Raw genomic sequence first — 15,248 nt, 5'->3', positions numbered from 1 at the left:
GGCCCCATTCCTGGCATACCTGGCCCTGCCCCTGGTGGTCCTGGACCCCTTCAGATGCAGAATGCTGCACATTGCCTGTATTAAAACCCGTCAGCACTGACGATTTTGCTTTTCTGTTGGCCACAATATTTCTTAGCTTCGCCGGCAGCCGTGCTCCCGTGAAGATAAAAGGACACTCTGCCAGGGGGGGCCGTTTTTGGAGGATCGCAGTTATTTCAGCTGGGCCTTTGTGCCCAGGGCTGCGAAGGAGCTGCGTGCCCTCACCATTTCACTCAGTTTGGTTCTGCAGGGTGAAAGAGCCCCGGGCTCTGTGTGCCAAACACCTCGGTGTGTGGGAGAGGCGCTTGCTGGTAGCACGTTCCCATCCCCAGCAGAGCTCCTTATCTCTGGATGCAAACCAGCCTATGGCAGCCGTGCATCCCCACATGGCCCAAGGCCTGCACAAAGGGACTGGTACCTAGGAGTGTTTTTCTCCAGCTGCTGTCTCCCAAAGCCTAATGATGCTACTTGACTCTGGATCGCATGTCTAATGCTCTAATTTTTTTTACAGCCGAAAGAAGAGTGGTGTAGTTCAACTGTGAGTCAAGGAAGGAAAAGAAGGAAACAAACAGTGACACTTCACAGATGGAGACAGAGCAGCTGTGAGGAGGTGCAAGCGCTTCCATATCAAAGGAACCACTGCTCCTCCATCAGAGCAAGCATGGTCGCGGGTGTGCTCTGAGCGTGTTGAGGCAGTGAATGGACCAGGTGCACTCAATAAAAGGCCAGGCACTACAAGCAACTCTTTCACCCACTTCTGAGGTGAGACACCATAACCCAAAGAGTGAGTGGGTGGGAGGATCTCTTGATCCATCTGTTCCTGTGTGACTGAGCAGGGAGAGGCCTGTGCTCTGTTTTGCTTAGACAACAAGATAAATAACAATCCAAAGGGGCAATTTTGGATCAAACTTGAAGTGCTACTTGGCTCTGCTGTTAAGATCCTGCCTAGGCTCGAGTGCTTTGCTCCACTGGGAATGAGCAGTTGGAAGTGCTGTGGAGAATCCCAGGTGGGACATGATCTTCCAGTTTCCTTTGAGAAGACCCCGTGCTGCTGGGATGAATGAAGCCAGAGAGCATGTCCTTCATCTGGTACTGATGTGCAATGCCTCAGTGTGTGAGTTTTAGAGTAATGTGCGAAACAAGAAGCTGGGGATGGCAGAGCTCAAGTGAGCAGGGAGCTGCCAGAGCAGTGGTGGGCTGGAAGGGGAGGTGAGAAGCTGCAGAACATCTCTGCTGTTCCTATTCTCCATTTTACTGAAAATGGAAAGGAGTTCTCCCTCCTCTGTGCTGCTGCATTTTTGTTTCCTTTAAAAGACGGATTTAATATTAATCCTATTAGGAATTTTTTTCTTGTGAGGAAAACAGGAGATTGTTTCAGGATATTGGGCAACAAAGCTGTCCTTGAAAAGCAACACTAAGCAGCCTCGTAGTCCTGCTTTTGACTTCATTTGTGGTGGACACTAATCAAGGTCAGCATCCGGGACAACCAAACCATTTCATTTCCAGAATGTGCGAGAGGCCTCAGCAGAGCAGTACAAACTCAGGTTTTCTGTGCTCCACTGTAAACACTAAGGACCTCTAGTAATCTCAAAACATGATCATTAGTTCTAATTTCTGTTGGAATTAATGTCTCTAGCAGATGTAGAAGTCTAGTCCTCATCTGTCATGAATACACATGTCCTGCTTGATAAGAGAAGTAACAACATGAGTCCAAATCCAGGAATTATTGGAAATCTCTTGGGAAGGTCTGTTCTATTGAGATATCCATCCTAGTTTCCTGACTAGGCTTTGGAAAAGGGTTTTCTGAACTTTTGGATTGACATTTGACTTCAACAAAGCTTCCAGGCTCTGAGTTTACCCCATGACAATGGAAGCAGAGTAGTAGGCACCAGATCACTGTCCTCACAGAATGTGCAAGTTCTCCTCCATGGATGATAGAGGCATGACATTGTTCAGGGGTATATTGGTGTAACAGCCTCTGTCACTGTTTAGAAAATAATCTGCCTTAGAAAGAAAGGGCCTGCTAAGATGTTCAAAATGGCCACTAACACCATGGAAGACTTCTGTGGTGGTGTTCATTTTTATGCTCAATTAGGTCAACACTTTTAAGCTATCTGGGTTCCCATTGCTACTCTGTTGCACCTGTGTCAGGCTCACACACGCATGTCCCCCAGTGATGCACTTAACAAGGTTCTGTGTCCCCGAAGATCCCCCTTGGATCCTGACGCTTGTGGCCATGTCAGAGAAACTTGCATTTGCCAGTATGAAGAGCCCCATACTTGTTGCCTAGTGGCAGTGGAGATAATTCCTTATCAAAATTGGCTGTTGGGGAACTGTGTGACAAGTGAGTGGTGAGACAGACAGTGATTTGGGTCATAAGATGATGTGAGGCCAGCAGAAAGAGGATAATCTCATATGGTCTTTCTCAGGAGCCCTGACCAAAAGGGACTGCCACCTCCTGTGAGATCCGGGGGAAAAAGAGTGAGGAGGATGGTGTGGGGTGGTGGCAGTCAGAGACAAGTGGCAGCTGGTCCTGCTGTTCCAGACGGGAAAAGGGTAACTGTGCCCTGTAGAGAGCTTTGCCTGCTGCGTTTGCTTTGAACTGGCATTGCTGCATCCTGCCTAAGAAAAAGAAGGCTGTGCTGGCTCCAGCTGCATCCTGGCAGCTGCCACTCCTCCTCTTTGCTGCCAGAAGAAGCATTCTCTCCTTGGAGAGCTTGCTTAGAAATAAGAGATCCTTGACCACATGGAGACCACATGGCAAAAGTTGAGATTTCAGTTGTAGTCCTCCATTGTCCCTTGCACTGTGCCTCTTCCTCATGCCCTGGGGTAAGAGCTCCCTGGTTCTGTTCAATGGGCCCCTCATGCTGCAGCCTGCACAAGCACATCACCTTTTGCCAAGGAACTTACCTGGCACAAGAAATAGTATCTCTGTTCCTCCTGCCCCTCCATTCCTGGGCCAGAGAAAAGTGAGGCTGTTCAATGTCCTTTTTCCAATAACAATTCAATGCTCTGTGAGGAATCACTCAGGAGGGTCTCTGCTTTCTCTTCAAGGACTGTGTGGGCTGCTGTTCTTCCCATATGATTGCTATCCCATATGTTCCCAGTGCAGTGACTTGTTCTTTCCATTTTCTCCTTCCTTGTTTCCCAAGTGCTGGCTGCCTGACAAGCATATCTTGGCAGCACCAGTCCTCACTCAAGCAGGTAACTCATCCTTTAGGGTCTGTAGCCAGTGCTGCCAGTGCATCCATGCAGGCAGGGGAAGGGGCTGGTGTTTCTTCTAGCACGAGGAGCTTGGTGGGTGAATATCACCCCAGGGAGTGACAGCCCACTGGAATGGAGCATCACCTTGGAGGAGACACAGAGGGGATCTGCTGCTGGATGGACACCTAACTGTATCCCAGCCATAGTGTTGTTATCTTCAAGCTGGGGTCACCCAAACCAGTCTGACCAGCACAAGATCCTGTTCTGCTACACACACCAGATGCTGGGATCATCTTTATCCCAAAGCTTTCTGGCAGAGCTGGGGACCCCTGAGGGGAGAGGCAAGGGTACTGGGTCAGGCCACAGTGATGGGTGTACTTCTTGCTGTGTCCAGCTCTCCCGTGGGATCTCCACTGTCCCAGAACATGCTGTTTTAATGACTCTATTCCTGTTCTTGGGGTGGGGAGGAAAAGGTGGGGGCTCAGCAAATAATTTAACCATATCCTGCACCAAATAACTTCATATGTCTATAACACTCATTTGAAATGCTCACCTGCATTTCATTCTCCATTGTATCCCTGCCCAGAGAGGCTGTTTCCTCCTGGTTTCAGCCTGCCCTGCATGATCCCTGGCTGTCAAGAGGCTGGTGGCATTCCTAGCCATGTTTGTTGATCTCCAAACAGGCTTCAGCACCTCTCCCTCTCCACACAACACATATTTAGGATCAGTTTCCACTGCTGATGGGGTTTGTTGACTGGGCTGCTTCTGAGAGGATGCTACCTTCAGTGAGCTCGGAGTAGTATCACCATGGGGATGAGCTGGAACTCTGGGCTGTGCTCCAGTTCTGTTTCTCCTTTGCAGCATCAATAGCAGCTGTTTTCTTGGGATATTGCACAAAGCCAGGCTTCTCTCTGTAGTACTTGACATTTTTCATCCTGCATCATCTCAGGGGAGCTTGGCCATCAGTAACGGAAAGAGAGAGAAAGGTGGTAACTGCACCCCACTGCCAGCAATGCCCCAGCCTGGGCAGCTGCCTGTCTCTTCAAATGCCCAGCCCCTAGCCCACCAGGCTGCGTGGAGTAGAGCAGGGGAGACAGAAGAGCCAGCACGGGCGGTTTCTTCCTGGCTGAGTGTGTCACTGTTTCTATCTTCCCCTTGCTGGCAGGGTCCAGTGGCAGGACAGCCACGGTGTGCTCCCATCCACACTGTGAGCACACAACCTATTGTGTGCACGTGTAAATACATATTTGTGCTGCCTTTTTCCAAAAGCTCTCTTTTTCTCTTCCCAAAGAGCCTGGACTGACAATGTCAGGAAAACCTCTGTCTCCCTGGCTTTGTTTGGCCGTGCTTGTTTGTAGGAAAGATCCCCAGAGAGGAGCTCATGGCTGCCCCAACAAGGGGCATGCCTCAACCCAGGCTTGCTGCAGATGGGGAGCAGGCTCCAGCTCTGAGCAGGGAGAACACCCTGCAGGCTCTGCTCCGTCCTACGGCCCAGCCCAGCATCATTTCTGACCCTGGGCAAAAGGGAGCAAGGAGCAGTGCCCATGGCTGGCTCGCTTGGAGGCAGCCCTTTCTGAAGTGGGTCAGGTGCCCTCCCTGCCCAAACACAGGCCTAAATCCAGCACCACCAAAGTACACTGACACTGGAGGCAGCCCTTGCCCCAGAACAGGTTTTGGGGACTTTGCCTTTTGCTACCAGAGAGATGGAATTTCATGCCCTGCCAGTAGTTAAGCTCAGGTCAAGATGCAGCTGGCTTGTCCTTGGGAAGCTGCTGCTTCACTGCCACATCCACTGCTTGACAGCACCTTCCTACCACCCCATCCCACTAGCATGGTCTCTCCACTCTGCTCACCCACCCTAATTGCTCTGCCTGTTCTGCAGGTTGTCACAGAATCATAGAAGCATTCAGGTTGGAAGGGACCTTACACATAATTTCATTCCCACACCTCCCCACAACAGGCAGAGATGCCATACACTAGATCAGGTCCTACTCTTATCTCTGAAATAGTGTTGTCCACAGTGGTGAGCAGAAAGAAGGTTGTTTTGGGGAAGAAAATATATTTACAGAGCCCAAGTCCTGCCTTCCAAGTCAGCATTACTGGAGATAAGGTTTGGCCACTGTGAAGTGTTCATCAAGACTAGCTCTCACTGGCAAATTGAGTCCTGCCTTCTCCACATGCTTATTTTGTCTTGGGTTTACACATGCTGGTGACTGAGCTCTACAGTCAGGAGGAGTTACATAAAGCAATTTAATGAGTCTTTTGTGCAAGCCATAACTTCTTCAACTGGACAGGTGCCTCATGAACTGACTTTTGACCCATCATGGTGGCACAACCACCCATGGCTCAACAGCTACATAAGTACAGGGTGGGTGCACAGTGCTGGCTCCAAAAACCCTCAGCAGAAAGTAGTTGCAACAACTCCAGTTAAAAATCCCTGATATTCCATAATGAGAGAAGAGGGTTAAATGTGCCTAATAAGCTCATTCTAAATTGCCATTACCTCTCGAATAATAGCTGATAAGCCAGTCTTTTGTGGGACAACAAACATTTTTGTTATTCCCCAAGCCCTGCTTGGGGATAAATAAAGCCAGCTCTTGTTTTGAAGCAGGAGATCACGCTTCATCTTAGGATAAAGGCACTGCTACCCTTTCCCTGCTTTACAGGCTTAAAGGAACAAAATTGAGCGATACAAAATGTCAAAGAAAATTAGACTTTAGAGGAGGAGCTAAAGACAAGTCAGACAGACTGGCACTGAACTCCCTCCACTTGTGTGTTTAGCAGATAATTTGTTATCATCCCAGTTCAAAGTTAACCTGCTGGAAGGCTGCTGTGGGAGAGCTAGTTGATCTGCAGTGTTTCAGATTTCCATGTTTCAGTTGGGTGCAAAAAAAAAAACCTCAAAAACCTTGTTTTTGATTAAGCCTGTTGCCGCCAGGTACAAATACTTACCTTCTGGGTGGAAGTTCATCAGGGCACAAGCACCAAACATGATTAATCACGCAGTGCCCAGTGCCATGGCTTGGGTGGTGGCAGCTCTCCATGCTGCCCTGAGATTTTCAGTTCCCTGTCCTGAGCTGGAGAGACGAGGCAGGAGGAGAATGACAGGATTTCCTTACTCCCCTCTGTCTTTAGGGACTCAGGCTCCAGCCCGGGTGGGCCAAGGTCTCAGAGCCCTGCACTGGCCGCCCTCCTCTCCGAGCAGTCCCCGTTTGGCTCCAAATGCCCTGTGCAGAGACACAGGGACTCCTTCAGCCCCATCGTGTTGGGCCTGTGGCAGGAACCCGTGGTCAAGGCTGTTTGCCTTTCCTGGCTCATCTGCTATTCTTACACGCCTCGTGGGGGTGAGCTGTGTTTTCACTGTCTCACAGACGGTATTTGCCTCTGTTATGCTTTGGAAAAGCAGCCAACTGTGGTGCAGGGAGTGGGAGGGGAGGCTTGTGGTCTGGGCTCATGGCAGATATTTGTCGTAGGGCTGGTGGCAGCTGCAGACACTGCTTCCAGGTATCCTGCAGCATCCCAGCCCCCTTTGCCTTGTGGGATGCCCTGACCACGCTCCCCTAGGATGCCTGGGGCTCGAGTCTCCCAGGATGGAGAATTTCCCTCTAAGTGTCTGAGTTCTGTCAGAACCAGCCCAGCACCTCTGCTGCATTCCAAGCTGCATGGCTGCCACTTGCCTCTCCCCCATGCTGGGGACAAGAACCTCAGCCCCAGTACCACCAGGGCAAGAATGGCCATGCTGCCACCTGTCAGTGTTCCCTAGGGGCTCAGCTCTCTGCCACAAAGCCATAGCACCCTGTCCCAGCCTCTTGTGCGTCTTGGAAAATCCCAGGTCCCAGCTGTCACCAGCCAACCTTGACTAAACGACCCCTCTTCTGCTGTGTGGTCCAGACCAAGTGTCAGCAAACATACATCCTGGGCAGGTCCTCTTGTGTCACCAGCCATGGCCCCAGTGAGGCTGCACGTGCACGCAGCTGTGTAATGCCATAACGAGATTACACTGTGACATGATGGTTGTGAAATAATCCACAGTATCATTCAGTAAATCCCAGGATCCAATTACCTTTCCACATGACACCCCTTCCTGGGCATGGGGAGTCCAAGGGGCTGCAGCCCAGTGCCTTGCCCTTCCAACAGCCTGCTGCTTGGCTCCTCCAGTCCCCTGCACCTCTTTGCCTCCTTGTCATTTAAGATTATCAATCTTTGTTTTTCTCTGCAGGAGTCCCGACCCTCTGCCAGGCTTTGCTGCATTTTCACGGTCGCCTGTTTGCTGCCCAGCAAACCCTGGCTCCCTCACCGCCCCAACAGCCCCTGTCCCAGCTGAGCTGCTGCTCAGGCAGCAATGCCAGCCTGCCCAGGGCACAGCCAAGGGCCAGTCCGGCTGCCCGTAGGTCCCCAGCACGCGGGAGCACTGAGCACACTGCAGTGCTGGACCCAGAGCGCTCTGGTGTGCACCCTGCCTCCCACAGCAGCAGTGCTGTTTGCAAACTCTTTTTTTTTTTTTCCCAGGTCATTTTCCTTGTCCTGACAGAGCTGCTCCTAGGAGCCAGAAGATCCCTTTCTGTGAGAAGAAAGGCCGGGGCACAGGTACTGCCGCGCTCGGCGGCCCTGTGGCAGTGCCAGGGCACACACGGTGCCCGCGGCCAGCTCGGCGCGCTCCGCTGCGGGCGCCACCGCTGCTCCTGGCCCTGGCAGGTGTTCAGACACCAGAGCTGCTGCCAAGTCAGACAGGGAGTGTGGCCAGCTGCAAATTTCAGCTTCGTCTTTGGAGCCTTTGAATCACTGGCCAGCTGCCAGGGTTGTTATTTGTTAGTCTAAGTATTTTTTTCCCAAGTGAATTTCAAGCTGGCGAGAGGAGCCAGGCAGAGGAACTTGGCAGAGGGGCCTTCAGTCTCCTCAGTGCGGGGGCAGTGGAAGTGAGGGCAGGATACTGTGGGATGGTCTGCCAGACCCCAGCAGCAGGACAACAGGCTGCATCAGTGCTGGCAGAGCCTTCACACCACTAAATCTTTAGTTTCACTTCCCTCGTGGGGGAAGTCAGACAAAACTCCCACTTACAGGGCAGAATCCATGGACCAACCTGTTTGGAGCAGAGTCTGCACCTCAGTACATCCCTAGTGCTGCATGAGCACTAGGTGCATGTCTCGGTGAGCTTTCAGAAGCTGTGACCCAAGGCATGGATCCCTGGGGTGAGCAGAGGATTACTGTCACCCATTTCTGTCTGAAGAGAACCAGAATTCCCTCTGAGCCAGAGCTGAGGCCCTGCTGGGGCTGGGGCTGTGTCCCATCTGGATACCGGAGCCCAGGAACCCTAACTCTGGCCCTGCTCTCCACTGCTATGCTGTCCACCCACCCTCTGAGCTGCAGTTTTGTGCTTGGCTAGCTCGTATTTGCTGAGCCCAGGGTGCAGGCAGCTCGCTGGGAAAGGCACCTAGCTCCAACCCCTGTCAGTGTGAAGGTTTGGGCAGAGCTCACAGGGGGCTCACACTTACAGGGTGGCCCTGGGTGCCAGGGAGAGCCACCACATCACTTGTGAGCTGCCCCAGGGGCAGCAGCCCCAGCTTCTAAGGTTGTGTGAGAAGAGACAGGAAACAAAACAGTACAGGGGCAATTTGCAGGGGACGAAATTGCTTTTCTTTTGGAAACCTGAGCCTCAGATCGACTGGCTTCCAGAGACAGGAAACAAAGACTTTGGGAGGCTAGCAGGTCCTTCGGAGAGCAGAGAGCCATGAGGCAGGGAGCTGTGGGGCAGGGAGCTGTAGGACAGGGAGCTGTAGGGACAGGGAGCTGTGGGGCAGGGAGCTGTGGGACAGGGAGCTGTGAGGCAGGGAGCTGTAGGGACAGGGAGCTGTGAGGCAGGGAGCTGTAGGGACAGGGAGCTGTGGGGCAGGGAGCTGTGGGACAGGGAGCTGTGAGGCAGGGAGCTGTAGGGACAGGGAGCTGTGAGACAGGGAGCTGTGGGACAGGGAGCTGTGAGGCAGGGAGCTGTAGGGACAGGGAGCTGTGGGGCAGGGAGCTGTAGGGACAGGGAGCTGTGAGGCAGGGAGCTGTAGGGACAGGGAGCTGTAGGGACAGGGAGCTGTGGGACAGGGAGCTGTGGGGCAGGGAGCTGTAGGGACAGGGAGCTGTAGGGACAGGGAGCTGTAGGGACAGGGAGCTGTGGGACAGGGAGCTGTGGGGCAGGGAGCTGTAGGGACAGGGAGCTGTAGGTACAGGGAGCTATAGGGCCAGGGAGCTGTGGGACAGGGAGCTGTGGGCCAGGGAGCTGTAGGGACACGGAGCTGTGAGGCAGGGAGCTGTGGGACAGGGAGCTGTGGGGCAGGGAGCTGTGGGACAGGGAGCTGTGAGGCAGGGAGCTGTAGGGTGGGGAGCCATGGGGCCAGAGGTGAGACTGCGGCCTGAGGAAGTGCCAGCAGGAGGAAGCCTGCCAGGATCTGCCAGGATTGGAGCGTGTCCTGTCCTTCCCCCCATCTCTCCATCACCTTTCCAGCCGTTGTTCAGCAGCCCCGGGCCAAGGCACAGCATGGAGAGAGGCTGCCTGCTCTCCTTTCCTGCCCCTCTACCTCTGCTCCCACCCCACCACCTTGCAGGTGATGTCTGAGCCCTATCACCAGGTTTAAGAATGTGGATCTGGGGCACCCTGTGCTCTTGCCCACCCCAACAACCCACCACCGTGGGGAACAGCAGCTGGCTGTTATCCCAGGACAGTGTGGCAGCAACCAGCACCTCCCTAGGAGCCAGTCCCTGGCCAGGAGCAGGGCCAGGATCCAGCTCCACTCAGCCAGAGACACCCACAGCACTTAGAGGGACTCCAGGGCCTCTCTGTTTAGATGGATAAATCTTCCATGATCCCATCTCCAGGCAAAGCCATTTCAGTCATGTTGCCTCATTCTCCTGACATTACCGTGATGGACTCTGTAATTTCTGCCAAATTGTCTGTGTCTTTTCTCACTGGCCACTGCAGCCACATCAACCCATCTCTCCCAAAGGCAATTCCAACCCACCTGATGGCAGATTGAAAAGCTGCTCTTGCTGATAAAGTGGGAAAAATGTCACTGCCCACCCAGTACATGGCACAGTGGCCTGCAGCTCTGTGCTGGGGGGACACTCCAGACCCTTGGAGATCCCTTTGTGTGCAGGGACCCCACTGACATTTCCCAGCACAGAGCTGGCAGCCCATGAAGCCTCATAGATGGCACAGGGGGCACGTGGGAGCCCCCAGTGCCACAGCTGCAAGTCCCACATGAGCCAGAAAGATTAATGACCTTTTCCCAGTGTTTGCTTTAGGCAGACGCTCGTGCTCCAGGGCTTTGCTCAGATAACAGTCTGGTATGAGAATAAGCTCCCCTGGTGAGGTGCAATTTGGAGAACTTGAATGGGGGGGGCCACAAAACTACTTGCAAATAAAGAGATTAAGATCAGTATTTGTCCTTTTCTTTTCCTTTTTCCTTCCTGGTGGAGCAAAAATATTCCTGTTTATTGCCATAAACCCTTGGGGGCTGTGTGGTAAACTCCCAGTGGGAATTACTGTCTCAAGAGATCAGAGATCCCGAGAACATCCCCTTGCCAAATTTACAGTTATCGTTAGTTCTAATTAGCCTTGTTTATCTCTCCCTGCAGTGGTATTTGGGAAACTAACTCAGGTCAAACATGGGGCAGTTCCCTTATTGTTACCAGATATCCAAAATCTCCCTTCAGGCCACACCAAACTGTCACACTGTGGACACGTTTCTCAGGCCTCTCACAGACCCAGCTCTGGGCTCCTGCATGTCTGCGAGGAGGAGTGAATGGCTGCTGGGAGACGGCCAGGAGAGAAGCAGAGCCTGTTATCAGACTCCCACCCCAGCTCCCCCAGCCACCCAGCCACCCAGCCACCCCAGCCACCCCAGCCCCCCAGCCATGCAGCCACCCAGCCACCCAGCCACCCATCCACCCCAGCCACCCCAGCTCCCTCAGCCACCCAGCCACCCCAGCTCCCTCAGCCACCCCAGCCACCCCAGCTCCCCCAGCCACCCAGCCACCCCAGCTCCCCCAGCCACCCAGCCCCCCCAACTCCCCCAGCCACCCAGCCATCCAGCCCCCCCAGCTCCCCCAGCAATGCAGCCATCCAGCCACCCAGCCACCCCAGCCACCCCCGCTCCCCCAGCCACCCCGGCCACCCCAGCCACCCCATCCACCCCAGCCACCCCAGCTGCCCCAGCCACCCCAGCCACCCCAGCTGCCCCAGCCACCCCAGCTCCCCCAGCCATGCAGCTATCCAGCCACCCAGCCACCCCACCCATGCCCCAGCTCCCCCAGCCACCCAGCCACCCAGCCACCCCAGCCACCCAGCCGCCCAGCCACCCAGCCACCCCAGCTCCCTCAGCCACCCAGCCACCCAGCCCCCCAGCCACCCCAGCTCCCCCAGCCACCCAGCCACCCAGCCACCCAGCCACCCCAGCCGCCCCAGCTCCCCCAGCCACCCAGCCACCCCAGCTCCCCCAGCCACCCAGCCACCCCAGCCACCCCAGCTCCCCCAGCCACCCAGCCACCCCAGCCACCCCAGCTCCCCCAGCCACCCAGCCACCCCAGCCACCCCGGCCACCCCAGCTCCCCCAGCCACCCCAGTCACTCAGCTGCGGCGCCTGTGCACTCACACCCTCCTTGCTCTATATTCTTCCTAAGAAAATAAAGCATCACTGTCCTATTAATTATGTGAGTTCTGGAGCAATATTTTTCCCAGAGTCACCTACTGGTTCACATATTCATTTTCCAGGCAGCTTAGCCAGTAGCCTGGCAACACGGTGACCTTATGCTCTGCTCAGCTTTGAGCATTTTATTAGCCACACTGGACTCTCTCCACCGCTCCATATTGCTGAGCCCCTCATTAGTACAATTAATAAGCTGCTTCTGTCAATTCAATCAAATACCAGGCTCGACAGCAGGAGAAAGCTTTGGCAGATCAAGTAGGGGAGATTCTGGATAGCACTGTGAAATTGTAGGAAACCTTTCATCTCCCTCAAGGAGCCGAACAAGAATGGAATTGTGGGATTGGGATTCTCTCAGGTCATGTTTATTTATTGCTGGCTCGTTAGTATAATAAATCAGGTCCCCTGTCACTTTGAATGAACTCATAGGTTTGCTGGAAGGAACTTGGCAGAACACCTTGATATTATTAGTGATGGTGTGGACAAAGCCCCCTGAAAGGCGATGCCCTGGCTGGGGTGCGTGGGCACCTCACACGCACCCACTGAGCCCCACACCCCACCAGGAGCGGTGTGGTCATGCCAGGGAACCAGGATTGTCTCGGGACACACAACACAGCATGTCCCAGGTACCCAGCAGCCACAGGAATGGATGATTCTCCCTGTTCCTGTGCTTGCTCCAGGACATGGAGGGACATGCATTCATGGTGGGACACATCCCCTTGGCCCCACATGTGCTGCCAGTGCAGAGCGCTGGGCAGACGCTGCGGGCCACGTCCTGTGCTGGCTGTCACGTGGATCAGGCACATGTGACAGCACTTTGCCTTTCACACCTCCCAGCGTCCTGCCAGACTTTGTCCTGGCTCTGACGTCTGTGTGCTCTTTGGATCTCATGCTGGTTCCAGGAGGTCCTGCCACAGCAGGGCTGCAGGTACTGCGGCTCCAGGGTGGAGGGGTGGCAGGTGAAGGGCTCGTGCTCACTTGCTGCGTGGCTGTGGCTCCTGAACCTGATCCCTGTGTCCTCTGAGCGGGACCTACCACCACCAAAGAATCAGGAAGTGGCTTTTGCATTTCACCTCCCCCTGAACTGGGCACACCCAGTGGTCTATGAGAAATGCTGGAGAGGTCACAGTCTCCGTGCCTCCATCTGGCATCTTTCCACACCAGAGAAAAGATGCACTGATTGGTTCCTGCATTGGAAATAATGCTGAGTGACAACAAGCAAGAGTTGTGATTGGTGTCGTAGTCTGAGCGCCCCAATAGAGCAGCATCACGAGTGTACGTACCAAAAATCTTCCTCATATAAATTCCCCAGGAAATCTCTTGATCTGGTCTGATGGTGAGAACACAACTTGAATATACCTTAAAGGTTACAAAATAACCCTTCTGTTTTATTGTTTAATATAACACAGTGTTTACTATTAAACTGTTCCTAATTTTCTTTTCATAGACCTTCTCTATGAAGACTTGCACCTTTCACTTTCACTGCAAGTCAACTCCATCATCCCTGAACTGGCCCTGCACCACTCTTGAAATGCAGGGATTCCCAAATCAGCTGTGTGCTGTTGGAGCATTCCCCATTTCCATCCCAGCCTATCACCAGTCCATAAGAGCCTGGGAAGTTCCTGGGGCCATGCTCCCACTCATTAGCTCTCTTGACTCCAGCTGACCTATAAACGTTGAAGAAAACAAAACAAACTGCTGGGAGGGAGAGGAAGGGCTCTAGGTGTTGGCGACATGTCAGTGGAGCCAAGCCAGGCTCCAGCTGAAGATGCTATTGTGTCTCAGTGATTTCCCTTGAAAAACAGGCCTGGAGATCTCCTTACTGTTCCTGGGAAGAACTTGATGACTGAGAGGGTGTGGATTCAGGGCACCCGGAAGGCTGTGGGGGTGTTGGAGGCTTTTGACAACACTGTGAATGTGACCCTGAGCAGACACGATTACAAACCTGCAGGACTGGACAAAACGCTAGAGCCCAGTCCCAGCACACATGGCTGGAAGAGCCAAGGCTCTCCTCTGGCTCCTAGATAGACAGTGTCTGCAAAGGGGGTGTCTGCACTTGGAGAGGTCCAGAACACAGGCACAGCAGCTCCGGGGCTGCTGCCCACCGGCAGTTGCAGAGTGGTTGTCCATTGGCCACCAAACCTGCAGACTGGGAGGCAGGAAGGAGATTGCGGCATTGAAAGTGCATCCCGAGTGCACTCCAGGCAAGACCTGTGAGCCCTGGCCAGGCCCATGGCTGCTGCTCTTTGGGCTTTGTCACCCCTTTCAAGGGCAAAGTTAAAAGTCCTAGTTTTTTGGCTGTGGGATGTGGGGAGGTTAGTGTCCTGCTCCTGAAGCAGGTGCACAGCAGACTGCTGCACTCCGGTGCTGTCTGGGAGAGGCAGCAGTGCTGCCTGGCACTCATCCCTTCCTCCCAGGGAGTGCAATGGTCTGGTTACTGGGGCCATGGCAGACACAGCCAGGCTCACCCATCTGCATCCCGCCCCTCAGGACTCTGGGTGCAGACACCCTGGGAATGGACTGGAGGAGACAGGAACATTCTAAGAACCCGGTCATCTCTGTGCCATAAGGAGGGTCTGTGGGTGATGGAGCCCTCCCACAGTGCCAGTCCTCTCCAAAGCTTCACAGGTAAATCATGTCCATCATTTTAAACACCTGGCTTAAACCATCACCTGAGAATCCCATATATCCCCAGTCACTGCCCACACTCAGCATGGTACAAGGAAAGCTGTCTGGGGACACAATGCTGTCCCTCTCCTGCACCACAGGGGAACCTGCTGCATCCGCCACCCCTGGACAGTCCGTAAATGCCCCCTCCCTCCTTATCTTTCCCTGAGCAGCAGGGGTCTTGGCATCTCCTTAGCCCCTGTTTCCTCTCCCAGCTCCTGTTGACACAGTGGCCGTGGGAGAACAATGGGGCCAAGGGCAGCAGAGAGACAACCTGTCTGTTTCTCTGGCTGTCCGCTCATGTTCCTGGGCACAGCCAGGCCACAGGGCCCTGCGGGACAGCTGATGGGGTGGCAGCACCAGGGAGAAGCTGGGGCAGGCTGACCCCACAGCCTGAGCAGTCTGGCACTGCCTCATACCAGCACCACAGCACTGGGCATCCCACAGCAGGAGGCCACCCTGGGTGCTGGTGCAGATGTCCCAGTGAGGAAAGGGATGCAAGGGTACCTCTGTGCTGATGACAACAGGGCTGAGAGGGCAAAAGGGGCAGATAGAAAAGTGGCTGATCAGGGATTTGGGGGAGAGAAGAGTTCTTATTGAGAGTTATTAAATAAAGAGCTCGTTTCAGGCTGTGCTCGTCAAGGCCAGCAG

The sequence above is a fragment of the Oenanthe melanoleuca genome, chromosome 26, assembly GCF_029582105.1.
Source record: "Oenanthe melanoleuca isolate GR-GAL-2019-014 chromosome 26, OMel1.0, whole genome shotgun sequence".
Taxonomy (NCBI): domain Eukaryota; kingdom Metazoa; phylum Chordata; class Aves; order Passeriformes; family Muscicapidae; genus Oenanthe; species Oenanthe melanoleuca.
Note: the sequence above shows the minus strand (reverse complement) of the source record.